This window comes from Passer domesticus, chromosome W (assembly GCF_036417665.1).
Source record: "Passer domesticus isolate bPasDom1 chromosome W, bPasDom1.hap1, whole genome shotgun sequence".
Classification (NCBI taxonomy): domain Eukaryota; kingdom Metazoa; phylum Chordata; class Aves; order Passeriformes; family Passeridae; genus Passer; species Passer domesticus.
In genome coordinates this window covers 10,738,288-10,758,914 of record NC_087511.1, presented here as the reverse complement: position 1 = coordinate 10,758,914, position 20,627 = coordinate 10,738,288, and the positions used below count along the sequence as shown (strand labels likewise).

At 42.3% G+C, this 20,627-nt stretch overlaps 1 long non-coding RNA gene across 1 annotated transcript; it reads right to left on the bottom strand.

Annotated features, from left to right (window-relative positions):
- Positions 1-2,693: 2,693 nt before the first annotated feature.
- Positions 2,694-14,065, bottom strand: LOC135289019 (uncharacterized). Its single transcript, XR_010351808.1, has 2 exons — positions 10,266-14,065; positions 2,694-4,680 (listed from the first exon to the last, which is right to left on the bottom strand). It is a non-coding gene; the product is annotated as an uncharacterized LOC135289019 (long non-coding RNA).
- Positions 14,066-20,627: the final 6,562 nt, after the last annotated feature.

Sequence of the window (20,627 nt, the reverse complement as noted above, 5' to 3'; positions counted from 1 at the left end):
GTTATAATCGGCTTCTTCTACCAACAACATGTTCCCTAAACACCTTTTCTTCCCAGATTCCACTTCTACATTTTTTATTACCGGCACCTTAAAGGGTTCCCCCTTCGCGCCCCGATTACCATCATAGAATCCTCGCTCTTTGAGCATCCTTGGGGCAAACGTTGCACTGTAGTTCTTTCTGCCCCTGAATCTACTAAAAACATTGTTTCTTGTTTCTGGGGTCCAATCCTAAGTTTTATCAAGGGCTCTCTCGGTGTTATGGATCCCAAATTAAAAAGCCCCTGACACCTCTAGTCTTCTTGGAACATCTTCTCGTCTCTCATCCTTTTCTTGCAATCTCGTCGGAAGTGTCCCTTCTGTTTGCAGTAGTAGCACTCAGGTATCTCCTTCTGTCGGGGTGCAGGTTTCTTCGGAGGATGTTTGGATTTTCCTGAAGGTTTCCGAGTATGTGCCGCTTCCCCTGCAGAGAGTTCTTTTTCTTGTTTCTGGGCTTCTTGGACTGCTGCCACTAGGACCTTAGCCTGCACCTTCTGCTTCTCATCCTCCCTTTGCATGTATACCTTTTGCACCTCCCGCAGCAATTCTTGCAATGATTTCTCCTGCCAATCCTCTAAATTTCTCCATTTTTCTCCGTATATCTTCCCATGATTTTGCTACAAATTGTGTTTTTAATAATATGGCTCCCACCGGGGAGTCAGGGTCAGTACCCAAATACATTTGGAGACTTCTCCTTAGCCTCTCTAGCCATTCGGTCAGGGTTTCATCCCTCCCTTGGCATTCCCCTAAAGCTTTTCCCAAATTCTGCCCCTTAGGTACTGCCCCTCGGATACCTTGGATGACCATATTCCTTAATTCTATCACCTTTGCCTATCTTCTTCTATTTGGGCATTCCAGGATGGTCTCTGGTTAGGCCACTTAACCTTCCTGCTCCCCCCTTGGGGGTTCCTGTGTTCCCAATCCTTTATTGCGGCTGTTCGTATCATATCTCGCTCCTCAGCATTAAACAATGACCTCAAAATAGCACAAATATCATATTACTAATAAATGCTGTTCCCCAAAAATTCATCTAATCGCTCGGCCACCCCCAAAGGATCATCCATTATTTTCCCCATCTCCTTTTTAAATGCCCGCACATCCCCTGAATTTATTGGTACGTTCACATAACCAATAACTCCCGGAGCGGTTGGGACCTCTCTGAGTAGGTAGTCCCGGCTGTCCCTCCTCTTCTTCGCTGTCTTCTGCGTGTGTCTTCCGAGTCCTGTGTCTCGTACGGCTAGCAGGTGGAGATTCCTTCTGCGCCACGCTCCCCTCAGGTTGCGTGAGAGGAGGTTGGAGGGACAGAGTTTGTTCCAGTGGGTAAGAGTCTGCTGGTGCTGATTCCTGCGGGACTTCGGGCAGTGGTGCCTGTGGCCTTACCGGGTGGTATCCAGGATTCTCGGGTTCGGGGAGAGGCTCGCGCATCTGATGGTTTGGGTACGGGGGAGGCAGATTCTCCAAGGGTTCCCAAGTCTTTACCGGCCCCTTTGGCTGTTTGCATGCTCTCACAGGGAACAAATCAACACTAGCGTATTCCCAGATCCGAGCATATTCCATCTCCTTCCTCAGTAAATCCTTCCTCGAACACAAACTCCCCTAATGCCTGACATATTTCGTTGTTGAATGATCCGAATATGGGCCAGAAAATACATTTCCTGATTTCTACATCGGCCCACTTTTCCATACAGTAGTAGACTGCCTTTTTCTTAGATTTCCCCCTTCTAGTAGGGCAGTCTTCCCAATGTTCTATCATCCATCCCAGAGGACTGTACCTTGGAATGTCAGGGAGATCGAACCTCTCTTTTCTCCCTGATTTATCAAGATTTCTTTCTTGGATTTTACTCTTTTTCAACCCCATGTTCCACTCCTTACTTCCCTCCTTAGGCCTATTTGCTTGCAGAACTGCTTTTTATTTTCTTTTTACTGGTATACATACAAAAAAACTTTGCTGACCTACCAATCACGTAGCGAACCGAACTGCGGATGTATAGTCAACAAAAACGAGCTCTCTTACCTGTTCCCTGGATCCAGCGAGGTCCCGTCGTTCCTCCTGACCCAGCCAGTGATCGACAAAAGCAACCCTCCTTTCCCCCCCCTTTTCAACTTCCCTGGGGCTTTTCTTGGGTTGATGCATGTTCCAAGCGAACTCACTACCTGCTTCCCCCGTGACCGATCGTGGTCTTGGGGTCCGCACTCGCTTCGTAATATTTCTACCATGTTCACATGCACTCGTGATGTGTGTTCCAAGTGAACCTTCCACTCGCTTCCCCTGTGACCGACCACTTTCCTCGCGGAAGAGTGGAACTGCGATCTTGGGGTCCACACTCGCTTCGTGATATTTATCACGTCTCACATACACACTCGATCACTCCCCACTCAACCATGCAATACTTACGGTTCGTTTGCTTGCGTGGATTCTTCGTACACGCCGTTTTTATGAGTAAAAATAGCTGACTTCCACAGAGACCTATCTCCGTCCTCGAGAGCTCTGGGGCTGTTCCATCGTTTGGTTGTGGCTAACTTTCTGGCTGCTGAAATCAGCAGGGCGCTGCCCGGACTTCGAGAGGGGGACCCTGGAATCCTTATCAGATATCACGTCGGACTGATCACCAAATTGTTACAGATGAAAAATGAAAAATAGCCAATTTTAATAAAAATTGAAAAATAAAATTTATTTCGCGACCGTAATACAGTCTCGACAGCCACCAACCAAATCGGACAGCGTACCACCCCCGGGAGATGATCCGGGTGAACGTGAGATTGGCCTCGCTAGTACCAATTCTACCCCGTCCACACCGGCTGCTCCGAGGCAGCGGTTCATTTACAGTTTATTTCTCCCGCGGCAGAACGTCTTTGTTTCTTTTCTGAGTTCTTCATATTCAAGTTGGTTTCTTTCTCTGGCTTGGGCTGCACAAAGCCTCCGTCCAGGAATAGAATAATACGCTTCCCCGATTCCCAGAATCTGGCATTCAGATGGAAGGTGTTGATGGCCCTGGTCATCTTAGATAGGTATCTTGTCTGGGCCATCATCGCTTGGGCATCACTGAGTGCATGTTCCTGTGAATGCCCATCTCCTGTGCAGCCGAAGTTTCCTTCGCATGCAAATGTTGTGGTGCCTCTCTGTCCATCTGCCGCGGTTTCGCCATCCTGGGGAAGAATTTCTCTCCCCCCCTTTGTACGCCAGTAGTTCATTTTATACATATATATTTTGATACATCTTTTATTCCCATGAATTACTAACCATATTTACAACATTATGTTAGAAAGTTGTGCTGTATTAGTTTTCTTAAGTAGTGTGTTAAATATAGCTTTAGGTTATAACATAATGTTCAAATAGAAATTATGCTATGTAAGGTACTTTTTTTAAAGAGAGGACTCACACCGAGATAGCAGCCACAGGACACCTAAATTCTTTTTCTCTGAAAGATTTAGGTGTCCTGTGGCTGCGTATAAAATACGCAATTTTCACAATCCCCCCTCTTATTCTTTGTAAATCATTTGGCTTGAGCAATATTTTTTTGTCTACTTGCATCTTCTGGACTATGCTGGCAAAATAAAATGGGATTACAGAAGGAAGAAATATCAAAACAGTTGTAACACATAAAGGGAAAAATCTTAATTTCTTCTATCATCTTATCTCTAATACATTACCAGCTAGGTTTTAACATTGTTTTTTAATTTTTGGACTAGTACCTGGGGGGTTTTTTTGTTTTTTTTCTGATATATTTTGATTTTTCTAGAATGACTTCTCCGTGGTCACAGTGCTTGAAACCAGTGATGCAAGCTTTGCCTTATGTCTTGGTTTGAAAAGACAGGAGTCTGTGAAGGAAGGCAAAAGCCTCCTGTGAACTGGAAAAGGTAGACCCCCTCCTTCCGAATTATCACAATTTCAGAATTAAAAGGGCTCTCAGGCAAAGATATGGGAATGGGAATAACAGTTCTTTACTAGGAAGAAAAAAAAAAACTAAATAACAATGTAATTTAGTACAAGCAAAAAAAAAACCACTAGCAGAGTGAGAAAAACCTGACACCCTGAGAAGTCAGGGTGTTGATAGTAGTCCAGCCAGATGATGGCTGCTCCTCCTGAAGCGGCGATCTGCAGAAGGGTGTAGATCCTTTCTGAAAATGTGGCGAAGGAGCAGCTGGGCCTTGGTTCCTGATTCCTCTGGGAAATCCAGCGAAGAAGGCTGTCTGTGGTCTCAGAAGTGCTTGTTATATAGTGGCAGGGATGCTTGGCTCCTCCCTCTGGGTGGAGCATCTCCCAATGGGATGATGTAACTAATCTTACCAGCCACAGTGAGTAATTCAATAGCCCATTAGCAGGACATTATCTTCCTGGCAGTGTCATTGTTCTTGAAAGAGATAAGAAAAACTGCCTAACCTCCAACAGATGGCAAAATAGAATACATGCTTATTTTACAAGCCAGGACACCTTATTTCTTAATTAGGTGTTATTCATTGTACATTTCTTGGATCATTTGGGTGTTCCCAAACCATTACCACCCAGTCTCCATTTGAAAGTCAATTTGGTATCAACTGGTTTAGATGTGATAGTCCATGCCGCAGATTCCTTCACAAGTCCTTTGATTTTGTTGACATGAATTCACCCTCTTTCTGTGGTTCGGATTGCTGTGTCAGTAGTACCTGGAAAGGACTTCTTAATAGCATAGTAATAAAAGGAAGACAATACTGCATTAACTTTTACCATTAGCTTTTTTTCCCCCAAACTTTCTGGGTTTAGCAGAAAGCTTTCTCCACAACAGTGTCTTCTTCTTGTATCCAGCTGTGCTAATAGCTGCAGAGGCAAATTCTTCTTTTTGTGAGCTACAATTAGTTAAACAAGAAAGGCCAGGCTGATTTTAACACGAGATGAATCACATCTATTACTTTTTTACATTTTGGGCAACATTTAACTGTTTTAGCCTTACAGACAGGAAAAAACCCACTTACTTTAAAAAATAAACCACTTTGTGAGGTTTGGAGAGTCAACAATCTCTTCCTTGATCTTATCTTTTAGTGCTGGCTCCCCCTTCCCCTCTTTATCACAGCATTGCTTTCAGTGCTGTTCCTCGCCCTTCCCCCACTGCTGCCACTTCACTGCAGGGCTCCGGCCAGGGCAGATCCTGCCCTAGCAGGGGAGAACTTACAGACAGCCATGGGCATGGGGACCCTGGGGGCATGCCTTGGGTCCCTTTCGCCCCCTCTCTTATTGGATTCAGGGCGCCCCCAAAGAAGGAGAGGAATGATGAGGAGGACTCCATTGATATTATAAGGTTAATTAATTACTTTATTATACTATATTATTCTATATTATATTAAACTATATTATATTACATCTAACCTGAATCTGCCAAGCACTCAACTCTGCTCACAACTGTACTCATCTTGTGACTGTCAGACGACAGTCCCGACACACCCAGACGCTTGGCCCTGATAGGCCAAGGAAACAAAACACCATCGCTTTGGGTAAACAATCTCCATATTGCATTCTACTTTTGCACAAACACAGGCCCAGCAAATGAGATAAAAACTGTTTTCCTTTCTCTGAGGTCCAGAAAATGTGAAACCCAGAAATATTCTTGGGAAGAATTGTGCCTTGCTTTTCTGTGAAGAGAAATGTGGCTACACTCTCTTTTTTTCTCTCTCCCTCTCTTTTTCTCTCTCTCTCGACCCACTTGCTGCGGCTGACACTGCCATCCTAGACTCGGGACCCCGATAGTCTGGGAGTCACCCTGCCAGTTCCTTGGTTAATTTTCCATATAAAAATGTTATTGCTTGTGTGTAAATGTCAATCCCTAATCTGCAATATCCCAATAATCCAAGTAGTTTTCTGATTTCCCTCTTTGAAGAGGGAGGGGGAAGATATAAAATTCCTGCAATTCTCTCAGGGTTGAGTTTCTGACTACCCTTACTAATCAAGTGTCCAAGATATTTTACCTCTGGTTCTACAAATTGCAGCTTCCTTTTTGATACGTTTAATCGTTTTTTGCTGAGAAAATTCCAAAGTTTTATAGTAGCCTCTCCAGCTTCCCCAGATAGTAAAAGATCATCCACGTATCGGATAATTTGTATTCCAGGAGGAGTGGGGAAAGCTTGTAGTGTTGTTTCTAAAGCTTGCCCAAATAAGTTTGGAGATTCTGTGAACCCTTGTGGTAATTTTGTCCATATTAATTGCTGCTTTCTCCCAGTTTTTGCATCCTCTCATTCAAATGCAAAGATATTTCGTCTCTCCTCAGCTAGTGGACAAGACCAAAAAGCATGTTTAAGATCCACTACACTAAACCACTGATGCTGGGGTAGGACCTTAGAAGAGTATAAGGATTTGGTACCACTGGGTAGCGAGTCCGAGTTTTTTTGTTAACCTCCCTTAAATCTTGTATCAACCTCTAGTTCCTATCAGCCTTCTTTACTGGGAGAATAGGGGTATTATGAGGAGACATGCAAGTGTGAAAAATGTGTAATTTATGATTGGCTTTTTGCAAATATTAAAATGAATATTGTATGTGTTATGTTAGAATGTTTTGCTGTATTAATCTTCTTAAGCAGTGTGTTAAATATAGTTTTAGGTTATAACATAATAGAAAGTATGCTATGTAAGATACTTTTTTGTCGTGTCTGATGCCCCACGTGTGGAGACGCGAGTCTGGACTCCATGTTCTCAGAAGACTGGTTTATTATATTATAATGTATATATTATATTAAAATACTACATTAAAACTATACTAAAAGAATAGAGAGAAAAAGATTGATCAGAAGGCTTGAAAAACCAAGAATAGAATGCATAACAAAATCTTGTGACTGCTCACAGCCTTGACACAGGTGTCTGTGATTGGTCATCAAGTGAAAACAATCCACATGGACCAATGAAAGATGCACCTGTTGCATTCCACAGCAGCAGATAGTTATTGTTTACATTTCTCTCCTGAGTCTCCTCAGCTTCCCAGGAGGGAAAAATCCTAGCAAAGGATTTTTCATAAAATATCATGGCTACACTTGTTTTAAAAGAGGACTCGCACAAAGATAGCAGCCAGAGGACACCTCAATCTTTCAGAGAAAGAGAATTTATTACTCCATTATCAGAAGAAACTAACTTCTTCCCGCCTCGCTTAGCCTTGAAGGCGCCATTAAGATTAAGAAGTTGACAATGACCAGACAGAATCCTTTGTTTGAATGGAATTTATGCATCATGTATGAGGTGTATGAATATGCAACAGGCTGTTGTTTTTAAGGGTTAATCCTCTGTTAATGTGGGTCCTTTTTTGGGTTTATTTTGCCCAGAAAAAGGTACCCGGACATCCGTAACTCTTTGTTTTTATTGTCTCATCTTGTCCTAATCTCAATTGTTCAAATTTTATATTACTATTGTTATAACCATTTTATTACTACTAAACTTTTAAAAATTTTAAAAACAAGTGATTGGTGTTTTTCACAATTATGGTAGCTGAGGATGGTTAACACCTCGCTGCCGGTGCTTTAAGAGAGTCAGAGTGGGGGAGGCCCGCCCTGCCCAATTTGGCAGCCTCCCTCTGGTTCCCCTGGTGACCGACAGACGCAGGTTACGATCAGTGGACAAAAGGAGGCAATAAAACAGAGAAAAGGGAAAAAGCCTCCCTTTCTAAAAACCGCAGTTATTGCCCCCCTAAGACTAGTAGTGTGCACGAAGAACCCGTAAAGGAAAAAGGATTGGTAAGTATTTTTCGGGGAAGCAGGTATGGGGGGATGAATGTGTGTGAATGAGAGGCGGGCTGGTTAACCCAGACCTACTACCTGAGTGCGAAGTCTCCCATGCTGCAGTTCCGTCTTTCCTCGAGGAAAACGGCCAGTAAAGAGACGAAGCGAGTGATAAAAGAAGTGAGAGAATCCCCCGGAGTAACTGGGACTGGATCTCAGGGGTGGGTTGGACCCCTCGGAGGAAGGGAGCAGAGTTTCCTAGCCCAATCCACTAGGAAATGGGACAAGAGGGGCGCCTAAAAGCCTCCTGGGTTGAGGGATTTACATTCCAAGAACATCCAGCGTTGAGCAGAATTCTGCCGGTTGAGGATATGCCCAAGAGCATCTGGGGTTGGACAACACAGCTAGATTGAAGGATAGAAATTTTGCTCAAGAGCATCCGGGGTTGGACAACACAGCCAAAAAAAAAAAAAAAAAGCCCAAGAGCATTTGCATTGTACCACACAGCTGGATTGAGGGAAAAAATGCCCAAGAACATCTGGGGTTGGACAGCACAGATGGATTGAGGGATATCCAAGAGCACCGGGACTGGCCAGTAACACCTAAAATTGTAATAGGCGATTTGAAAGTAAAAGGTACCTTATTGTTGTCTTGTTTTGTGTGTGAATGAGTCAAACACAAAATCAGCCTCAACTTCCCAGGCAGGTGGGAAGGTGGGGGCTGAGGCATAAACTGTTGGCGACCTGCAAACAAGCTATTGTCCTCCCCTGCGTGCCTGTGCTGCGGCTAAAGAGTGTGAGTGACACGCAGACAGCCTGACAGGTGAACTGGCACCAGAGGTGACCAGTCAGGGACCTTCCCAGAGGCCTGGTGATACTGAAACCCTGAGGCCAACCCCAAGGCCGGGGGGGGGGGGGGGGGGGGGGGGGGGCACAAGGACCCACAATGGTGATTCCCTGGCACTTCCCTGGCACAGGGGTCCGCTTTGTGTCCTGAGGGTGTGAAAGAATGTGTGAAAGTGAATGAGAAATAAAAGTGAGTGAATGTAGAAGAATGAAAGTATATGTAATGTAGATTGTGTATTTTAAGCTTTACCATGTCTCCTTGGAGGGAGGTGCATGTATTGAAAAGTAGTGTGAGAAAAAGGTTCTTTATTTTTGGGTGTGAGTAGTTGAAAGAAAAGTGGTGTTCAAGCTGTTAGTGAAAGTGAGAAACAGAGGCAGGGGATGAATAGATAAGATCTTGAAAATGGAATAGAAAACCACTAAGTTGGGTACAGGAAAAAGGGGGAATAAAAGCATACTAGCAGAGATACCCCAAGATAGCCCTTTGGGAGTTATGTTAGCTAACAGAAATACAACTCCTTGCAAAAGGAGAAAATACAGGATATGCAGTAGTTGATGGAAAAAAAACCCCAAACAAACTAGTGAAAAAGGAAAATTACCATCAAACTGGTCAGCTCAAACCTGTGAATTATATGCTCTAAAAGAGCACTGGAATATTTAGCACACAAGAAAGGAAATATATATATAGTGATTCAAGGTATGCCTTTGGAGTAGTACATATCTTTGGAAAAATTTGGGAAGAAAGAGGACTACTTATATCAAGAGGAAAAGGATTAGTACATGAGTAGCTCATTTTAGAAAATTTTAGAGGCATTAAAATTACTTGAAGAGATAGCTATAGTACACATTAAGGCACACCAAAAGGTTAAGACCACAGAAATAAGAGGAAATAATTTGGCAGATCAGCAATCTAAAGGTGCACCAGAAAATGGAGCTGAAAGAGTAATGTTAATATAAACTCCATCCAAATGAGGAAAAAATGGAAATTCCAAAGTTTAGGGAAGCAGAGAAAAAAGAATTAAACAAGATAGGAGGTGAACAAGATGAATCAGGGAAATAGAAACTTCCTGATGGAAGACAATTAGTTAATAAAATGCTTACTAGGGAATATTAGAAGACATGCATCAGAAAACCCACTGGGGTACTCAAGCTTTGTGTGATCATTTTTTTAAGGAACTATGGGTGCATTTGGATTTTTTGAGTAGCAAAGCAAGTAACTGAAAGATGTATAATTTGTCAAAGGATAAATAAAAAAGTGATGAGGAAAACAACATGAGGAGGTCGTGAGTTAGCTCTTCGACCATTTCAAAGTATCCAAGCAGAAGTTTGGATTTGTTAAGCTCTAGATTTATTTATAAAAAAAACCCCAAAACATTTAATCCAGAAGAAAAAGAATATACCGCATGCTAGGGGTGGAGATCGTAAGAAAATAACATCTTTAAAATATCAACCCCCCCCTCAAAAAAAAAAAAGCAAGCAATAAAAGAAAAAAAAACGGTGAAAGAAAAGGGCTGGGAAGAAAATATTGCCTCCTCCGTTCCCGTTTGTTCCCCCCCACCCATTCGCGGCTGCACCCCCCAGTCCCTGTGCCGGCTCCGGCCGTGCCGGGGCGGGTTGAGCGTCTGTCTCGCCGTGTCGATTGTGGTCACCGCGCCGACCACACCGAAGGGGGTGTCCCGTCCGGCCCGTTCGTCCCATCCCCGGCTGCCCTACCCGTGCCGGCTGCGCTGGACGACGCCGCTGCTGCCGGGGTCTCCCGCCTGCTTTGTCTCTGCCGGGAGCTGGAGGCATAGTCGCCATAAGCCATGTGGGGGCTACCCACGCTCCGGCTCGGTCTCCACCGGAAAATCCCCCTCTGGTGGTTCCGGTAGCAGACCCCGCCTTTGGAGGACTGAGCCTCGGCGGTATATTTTCCCCTCACCCCCGTCCTGCCCTGAGCTCCGTTCCCGGGATAACCACAGCTCCGGCTGTTCAGAGAAACTTTCTTTCTAGAAGCACCTTGTCGAAACACTAGGAGCTCAGTTAAAAGGCTGCCCTCTCCAAGTTCTTTCTCAAAACACGGGAGAAAGGCTATAGAAGGTAGAAAGGAAAAAAGTGTTAGATGGAGGGATTGGTCTATTTCCGTTAAGAGAGGTTCCCATGGGAAGGGGGGGAACCGGGTTTGTAAATGCCACTTTTGACTTCTTCTGAGGTCAGAAATTTTAAGAAAGATATCAAAGGGATTTTGGACGATCCCATAGGCACAGCTGAACAATTAGACCAATTTTTAGGTCCAAACGTTTATACTTGGGAAGAGATGCAGTCCATAATGAAAATAATATTTTCTCAGGAAGAGAAACAATCAGAACAGCTGGAATAAAAGCTTGGGAAAATCATAATCCACAGGGGCCTCCCAGAGAAGACAAAGTGCCAACTGCACCTCCTGAGTGGGGTCAAAATAATGAGGAGGGGAGGAAACTAATGACTATCGTATAATAATTGTTATAAATGAGAAGCTTGACTAGGCCAATATTCAAGCAGCAATCAATTTATTAATTAATATGGTAATGTATGAGCAATACAGAGCTGGGTACAGTGGGGGAAATTTTCTCTCCAACTGCACACCGATAGTTGGGGCTTACAGATATTTATAGGGGTACTCATAAGCTTTCTCAGCAGTTTCTATTCCCAATTTTTACGTCACAATTCTATACACTATTGTGATTTAGTTTTTCTCAGGATGTATCTCAGAAAAGAGTATCCCCAGATGGTGGGGTCCAGCTTCCGAAAGAAGAAAGAAGTCTCCCAGCTGGTGAGGTCCAGATTCCAGATGCGGGTTCACCTTTTAATTGCAAGGACTATAAAACTCATACCAGTGATGTCCAGCTTCCCTTGGTCGAAACTATCAATCCTTGAGTTGATGTTCATTTTCCTTTCTCAAACTGCTTTTCAATATTTTGTTAAGGCATCGAGATAAACATCTTTCCTTTTTATATATTCTAAAGCTATAGTTTCAAAGGTCCTTACTACAAGCAATATTCTAAAATTATACTTCAAAAGGTTATTATTGCAAAACTCTTTTTACCTGAAAGTTCCATTCAAACAGCAACATTCTTAAGCTTTAATTCAAATGCTCCTAAATCAACTTAAGACTTATAAAGGTTAATTGCAAACAAAGGATAGGTTCAAAGGCCTTCTTCCATGCTTTACTTCCTCAGTTATTTATTAGAATTGTCTTTATAACTGTCCCATGGTCAGTTTCCACACATATCACAATCACAGATACGTTGCCTGTATGTACCTGACACGAAACACAGCTTTGTATTTCACATAATCCAAGGAATAAAAGAGGCAGCACCCCGAGAGCAAAATGCTATAAAGTCTTTTAAGGGACAGCTTTTAAGGGGGAAAGAAGAGACTCCATCAGAATGGTTAGACAGGCTTAGGAGAAATATGAAACAATATTCTGGGATAGACCCTGAAACTGATGTGGGAAAAGCTTTGTTAAGGACTAACTTTGTTACTAATGCTTGGCCAGATATTAGAAAAAAATTAGAAAAAAACTGAGGATTGGTATAATCGATCATTAGATGATTTATTAAAGGAAGCTCAGAAAGTTTATGTCTGGAGAGATGAAGAAAAAGCTAAACTGAAAGCAAAAATTAAGGCAGCCACCATGCGAGAAAACAATTTCCAAAGAAATCAAAAACCCCCAGGCACAATTCCAAGATATGAATGTGGTAGAGACAGGGGAAAGGAAAAGAATAGAACTCCAATACAAACCAAGTCTCAGGAGCATTCCAGAAATGTCTGTTTTTACTGTGTGGGGGGGGGGGGGGGGGAGAAGGGGCATTATAGGAGAAATTGTCCTAAGAAAGCAAAAGATCTTAAAATCTTTAAAGAGATGGGCACAGAGGAAGAATAGGGAAGTCATAAGATCTATGTTTTAGGGGACAAATACCATCTGGAGCCTGTGATAACTTTAAAAATAGGTCCTCAAGAAGAAGAATTGGAATTTGTAGTAGACACAGGGGCAGAAAGAACCTGCCTGTTAAATATTCAAAAAGGTTATAGTGTAAGCAAAGGCACTGTAAAAGTAACATAAACAAAAGGAAAGAGTTTCACAGTTCCTGTCATTCAAGATGTGGTAATTGAGGGGGAAACTAAAATTTAGTTGGGAGATGTTTTATTGGTCCCAGGGGCAGGTAACAACTTATTGGGAGGAGACTTACAAGTGCAATTACGAATAGGAGTTATATCAGAAGAAGGGAAAATGACAGCTAGAGTTTTTTTAAATTAAGCCAAAAGGATGAAGAAAAAAATTAACAAGGATGTTTGGGCTGGGAAAAAAATAGGGGAGGATTAAATATTGACCACATAAGGGTTACAACTGAGAGACAAGATTGTCCCATACATGTATGTCAATATGCCATATCTTTAGAAGGATGGGAAAATTTGAAGCTAGTAATAAAAGAACTTATAAAAGATGAGACATTAGAACTTTATATGTCTTCTCATAATACCCCTATTCTCCCAGTAAAGAAGCCCAATAAAAACTATTTTTTGAGAAACCGAAGTTGAAGTTAGAGAAGCAACTATATAACTTTTGAATTTTCTTGAGGAAAAAGGATTGAAGGTATCAAGAGGGAAACTGTAATTTGTAGAACCAGAGGTAAAATATCTTAGATACTTAAGAAATAAAGGTTGCTGGAAACTCAACAATGAGAGAATTGCAGGGATTTTATCCCTTCCCCCCTCCCACTTCAAAGAGGGAGATCAGGAAACTACTAGGATTATTGAGATATTGTAGATTATGGATGGAGGGGTATCCAGAGACAGTAAAATTTTTATAAAAAAAAAAATTTAACAAAGGGAGATGATATAAAATGGACCAAGGAAAATGATGTTAAATTAGAAGAGTTTAAGTTAAAACTAGCCTAAGTACCACCTTTAAGCTTACCATTGTTAGAAAAAACCCTTTTCATTTGCACATAAATGTAGAAAATGGAGTAGCTAATAAAATTTTAATTCAGGAGTGGGGAGGAGTAAAGAAACTAGTAGCTGATTTATCAAAGATGTTAGACCCAGTAAACCACAGGTGGCCAATCTTCATTTAAGCCATAACAGCTACTGCAATCCTAGTAAAAGAAAGAAAGAAAGAAAGAAAGAAAGAAAGAAAGAAAGAAAGAAAGAAAGAAAGAAAGAAAGAAAGAAAGAAAGAAAGAAAAGAAAGCGGAACGTTGAAGAAGGTATAGGGGTGATTAGTGTTATGAATAAAAACGTTATCAATTTTTTTTAAGGTTGCAAAGTTAAAAAAAAAACATTGAACCAATTGCTGTTAAATTGATGGTTACCTGCATGTTGCAGCCACCTATTGTTAAGAGTTCTTCTTCAATTACCTGTTAATGGTTGGTGATTAGCCATTGTCCCCCTTGGATGCTTGCCAGGGGTGACACCAGACCCCCCCCCCCAGGTATCAGGGGCGGAGTGACATCAGAGCTAGTATGCAGATGAGAATGCATTTCACCAGATTTTGTAACGTTCCAGGAAAAAACCCCTAAAAACAATGAGCCAACATGGAATTAAGAGACCTAAGTGACGTCTAAGGATGAGGAACTTAATCCAGTATCTGCGAAGATCCTTTTACTTGTCACCCTAACCTGAAAAGGTTTTAACTAGAAAGAGGACCTGGAATGTTAGACCGAAAAAGCAGAATTTCCTACTCTCCCGTGAGGACGGAATCCCCAGCTCTGCCTGCAGACCAGCGGACACAGCTGCATCATCATCATCATCCTCCTCCTCCGGGCCACTCCTGGGAGCACCGGCGGCATGGGTGTGACCAGTCGATTTCTCCCTACCTGAGCTGATTCTTTTTAATAAAGGCATTAAAAAGGAGAAAGATCTCCTGCCCCATTTATTTCAGTTAGCAGACTCTGGGATGTTGGAATGTGGAGTCGTGATGTTTTGGTGCTAGAGGAGGGCAGAAGTGTGAATGAGGTTTCTGCATAAAGGGCAGGGAAGGGTCTTAACACATGGTTGTTAGGAGATTGCTCAATGCTGAACTGGGGTCCGGAAAAGGTTTAGCAGAACAGGCCCTCCTTGAAGGCAAAATAGGATGTGTTGACTAAGGAAAGAAATAGAATGTCAGGAGCACCTGGGGGCACCAAGTTTGGGGTTGTCAACGTGTTTGACCGCTCCCGTACGGGCTGCGGCAAGGACCGATTCATGGAGGTGACCCAGCGGCGGTGCTGGGAGCAGATTACGCAGGTTTGCTGGCCAGGAGGGCACTGGCTCAGTGGCAGAACTGACAGGGTGGCTCCCAGACTATCGGGGTCCCAAGTCCAGGATGGCAGTGTCGGCCCCGTAAAGTGGGTTGAGAGAGAGAGAGACAGAAAGAGAGGAAAAACAAAAAAAAGGGAGAGAAAAAGAGAAAGAGGGGGAAGGGCGAGGAACAGCTTTGACTGCAATGCTGTGAAAAAGAGGAGGAGGAGGGCCAGCACTAAAAGAGATAAAATCAAGGCAGAGAATGCTGACTCTCCAAACCTCACAAAGTGGTTTATTTTTTTAAAGTAAGGGGGTTTTTTTGGGTTTTTTTGCTGTTAAAAAGAGGAGGCTTTTGTTCTGAGGAATGGGTCTGTAAGACTAAAACGGTTAAATGGTGCCCAAAAAATAAAAAAGCAATTGATGTGATACATCTCGTCTCGGGTTTTCTCTGGTTGAGATGATCCTGAGGTATGTTGAAAGTCTCTTTTTCCCAACCCAGCCATCAAAGAAGGAGTCAAGAGGTCTTCGGTTCACGTTCTCAGGGTTGTTTATTATTTTTTATCTAAAACATTTTCTGTCTGGCCTGCCGAGGTCTGTTCAGCAGGTCAGTTCAAGGCACACTCCCTGCTTCTAGGGCTGGTGCTATCTTTTATACTAAAAACTATGTATACTATGTTTACAATTATGTTCCAATACCTATCACCTATGTTAGACAGTGACTTTCTACTCTAAACCGATCTGTGAATGCCAACATCATCCTGAACATGGATGCCAGGGAGAAGAAAGAAGAAGGACAGGGCAGGCCCAAATCCCTCCATCTTGGAACCCCTGACCCCCATGTACAGAATTCCAAAGCCCCCCATACCATGCTCCAAAATTTTTCCCTTCACCCCGTGATTGCTACTACTATGCTATCTAAACTTTTGTGACTTTTAATTCTTCATACAAAGGTGGTAACTTGTTCCATGAGTCAAACTCAAAGCCACAGGGGTCTTTGGCTTCATGCCAGGGTCTCCGACCCCCCCTGCCAGGGCTTCAGAGCCCCCTGGCTGGGGCTCGGATCATTCAGGACTGTCACGGGGACATCCTGGGTTCCGACAATCTCGCATTAAAATCAATCTGGCCTTTCTTATTTAACTTACTGTAGTTCACAGAAAGAAGAATTTGCCTCTGCAGCTATTAGCACAGCTGGATACAAGAAGAAGAGGGCGCTGTGGAGAAAGCTTTCTGCTAAACCCAGAAAGTTTTGAAGGAAGCTAATGGTAAAAGTTAATGCAGTATTGTCTTCCTTTTATTACTATGCTATTAAAAAGTCCTTTCCAGGTACTACTGACACAGCAATCTGAACCAGGGAAAGAGGGTGAATTCATGCCAGCAGAATCAAAAGACTTGTGAAGGAACCTGAAGAATGGACTATCACATCTAAACCGGGTGATACCGAATTGACTTCCAAACGGGGATTGGGTGGTAATGGTTTGGGAACACCCATATGATCCAAGAAATGTACAAAGAATAACACTTAATTAAGAAATAAGGCAAAGTTTACATCACTGGTTTCAAGCACTGCCTAAATAAAATATGTCCTTGGGGAGGAATACTTCAGACAGAAGGATCAGGACTCTTTTGATCAAAGAATTCTTATATTGTGACCTTAGCCTGTGAATTGTATAGGGAAGAAGGAAAATTACCATTTCCATCAGTACCATACTGTAAACTTTATTTGATTCATCCTGATACTGAGCATGCTAGCTGGGTTATAAGTAAATGTTTGAATTGTGGGAATAATTAGAATTGTGGTTCACAAAATTTATGCTCTTGTTGCAAGAAGTGTTAAAGTAAGAACTTTGTTTTGTGGATGGGAATTATTAGTGCTTGTTGAATGAGAAGTACCTGAAGAATGGTAGGAAACCACAGTTAAGGGGTGGCAAAAATGATTTGCCTGGGAATTAGCTAAGAGAAAGTGACAAGGAAATAGAGGGCAAGACCAGATTGGCCTCTGTTGTTGTAGTGTGCTTTTATACTTTGTAATACTTTGTAATAGTTTTGGTTTTGTATCCCCTTATTTTCCCAAATGGTGTACCCCTTTTTGTACCCCCTTCCTCTACCTGTGTAATCATTCTCCTGTGTTGAGATCATCCCCAAATCCCCGCCCTGGCTCTCTGTCAGTCACTCAGCATCCCATCCCCTCTATCTAGAACTTTTGGTCCAAGTCGTTGAGTGATTAGTCCGAAGCCAGGGGTCATCCCCCCAAGTATTATTTTATAAGCTATCCCAAATCTCCATCTCTAAGGTTGCATCCCTGGAGGGTCTTTATTGGTCAGCAAATGTATCTACCTTCGGTTTCCTCCCCCCCTTTAAATGTAACCTTGAGATTCCTTTTGTTTTACTCTGAGCAAGGCACACCACTGAGGTGTGGAGCTCCCTGGGGAGCTCTGAATAAACCTTGGACTGGCCCCCTGCTGAGAGTCGACCTTTTATCCTCTACCGATGTCTACAGTGCCTCTTCTGATGCAAAGGCGACTGGCCTAGCTGCCATCAGTACCCTCGGGGCACCAGAGAGTGTCGTTGTCGTCCCCGTCCCCCCCCCCCCCCATCGGCTGCTTTGGGGCTGCCCCCCTCCGTTGTCTGCCCACCTGGGATTTGTTGGGGTTCACTGGGAGGTTCCCAGAGAGACGTAGACACTCTGTATTTGGCCACCAAGAAGATCAAATACACCTGCTGTGGATTGCAACTTCACAGGCATGGGAGGTGGGAGTATGAGCCATACTGGACTTCTGTTATTCCTGTTTCTGTCACTCATTTGTTGTCTTTTCCCTTTCGGGATACCAGCAAGATCATGTCACAAATGCTACAGAAAGCATCACATGGAAAGAAACCAAAGTTCCTCTTTATTACACACACCCATGTCAACAGCCACTGTTATAACCCATCCAAATTAATAACCTGTAGGCAAAACGGAGAAAATTATTGGATTACAAGAAACTTAGGAAAAAGTGGTAATAGATGGAGAATTGAATGTCCAAAAGGAGAGAAATGGATTTGTGTTACATTTAATCTTAAAGACATAGTTCAGGATTTGGTAAAAAAACAACTAGTAAACAAAAAGGTAAAACCAGCACAGCAATTCAACTCTGTATTGACCCCAAATTATATGCTGAGTCATATTACAAGACTCCAAGCAGTTATAGAAATGATAACAAATAAAACCGCTCAGGCATTAGAATTAATATCAAGTGAGCAAAGCCAAACAAAAACTAGTGTATCAGAATAGGCTGGCTTTGGACTATTTATTGGCTAAAAAAGGGGATGTTGGTGGAAAGTGGAAAGCTTAATATATAAGATTATTGAAAATTGATGACCAAAGAAAAGTCATTCTAGAAAAAGCAAAAGCTATCAGAAAAAAAAAAAAAAAAAAAAACAAACCCAGGTAACAGTCCAAAAATCAGAAAACAATGTTAAAACCCAGCTGGTGGGGTTATGTATTAGAAGAAATTAAGATTTTTCCTTTTATGTGTTACAACTGTTTTGATATTTCTTCCTTTTGTAATTCCCTGTTTTATTTTGCCAGCATAGTCCAAAAGATGCAAGTAAACAAGAAATATTGCTCAAGCCAAATGATTTACAAAGAATAAGAGGGGGGATTGTGAAAAATGAATATTTTATGATTGGCTTTTTGCAAATATTAAAATGAATATTATATGTGTTATGTTAGAAAGTTATGCTGTATTAATTTTCTTAAGTAGTGTGTTAAATATAGTTTTAGGTTAAAACATAATAGAAACTATGCTATGTAAGATAGTTTTTTTAAAAGAGGACTCGCACAAAGATAGCAGCCACAGGACACCTCAATCTTTCAAAGAAAGAGAATTTATTGCTCCATTATCAGAAGAATCTAACTTCTTCCTGCCTCGCTTAGCCTTGAAGGCGCCGTTAAGATTAAGAGGAAGAAGTTGACAATGACCAGACAGAATCCTGTGTTTGAATGGAATTTATGCATCATATATGAGGTGTATGAATATGCAACAGGCTGTTGTTTTTAAGGGTTAATCCTCTGTTAACGTGGGTCCTTTTTTGGGCTTATTTTGCCCAGAAAAAGGTACCCAGACATCTGTAACTCTTTGTTTTTATTGTCTCATCATGTCCTAATCTCAATTGTTCAAATTTTATATTAGTATTGTTGTAACCATTTTATTACTATTAAACATTAAAAAAAAATTTAAAACAAGTGATTGGCATTTTTCACACAAGTTTCTAATGTCCCATCCTTTATTAGTCCTTCTATTACTTGCTTCAAACCTTCCCGTCCTTCTAATGATATGGGGTACCTACGTACACATATGGGACAATCTTATTTCTCAACTGTAACCCGTATGGGGTCTATATTTAATCCTCCCCTATTTCCTTCCCCAGACCAAGCATCCTTGTTAATTTTTTTCTTCATCCTTTTGGCCTAATTAAAAAAAACTCTAGCTGTCATTTTCCCTTCTTCTGGTATAACTCCTGTTAGGGATATAGTTAATAATTTGTGCCAATAAAATATAGACTTCTATAAAGTATATGAATCAAACTGGCTGTACAAAGGGGGGCTAGGGATTTAATTCTCAGGATGGCGAAACCGTGGCAGACTGGCAAGCGAATACCATGTCATTTACATACGAAGGAAACCTCGGCTGCACAGGAGATGGTCGTTCACGATGGCATGTCCCAGAGATGATGGTTCGCAAAGATATGCATCTGAGATAACAAGGACCTGCCACCTGAATACAGGATTCCGGGAATCGGGAATCCGGGAGAAGAATTAATCTATTCCCAGACCAGGCTTTGTGCAGTTCACACTGAAGAAAAGAACCAACTTGAATATGAAGAACTCTGAAAGGAAACAAAAGGACTCTGCTGCGGGCGGAATAAAGAGTATAAAAACTGTCCCCTCAGAGCAGCTAGCGTGGACGAAGGGGGATTACCAAATAGAGGCCAAATCCATGTTCATCCAGCCTATCTCCCAGGGGTGTTGCGCTGTCAGTTTGTTTGTTGGCTGTCGGGACTGTATCACGGTTGCAAATAAATTCTTTTTGTTTTTCTATTAGAATTGGGCCTATTTCACTTTTACCTATAACATTCTTGGTGACCCCGATGTGATCTGATTTAGGATTCCAGGGTCCCCTCTCGAGGTCCGGGGGGAGCCCTGCTGAGTTCAGTGGCCAGACGAGACTGGGAGAGCCCAACGGAACTGATCAGATTACACAAACTTTTTGTAGCCTAAAAGCCACAATCAAAGGGTAAAAATGGGCCCAGACCTCTCGAGAATGGAGTTAATTCTCTGTAAAGCCAGCAATTTTTACTCGTAAAAATGACGTGCACGAAGATTCCACATGGGAAAACAAACCGTAAGTATCGTGGGGTTGAGTGGGGAGTGATCGAGTGTGTGTGCGAGACGTGATATTATCACTAAGCGAGTGGGGACTCCAAGATCGCAGTTCCACTCTTCCGTGAGGAAAGTGGTCGGTTGCGGGGGAAACGGGTTAAAAACTTGTTAGAAAGCATACACACCAACCCAAAAACCCCAGGAAATTGGGGAGGGAAGAGGGTTGATTTATCGATCACGGGCTGGATCAGAAAGGAATGGGAATCCATCAACAACCAGGGACGACGAGATCTCGCTGGATCCAGGGATAGGTAAGTGAGCTCTTCTTTTTTTGTCGACTAAAAATCTGCAGATCGGTTCACTGCACGATTAGTAGGTCGGCAAAAGTTTCATTTTTTGTGGCATACTATGTTTCATTTTGAGCCATACTATTGAAAAGGCAATTTTTGACTAAATCTTGGGAGGATATA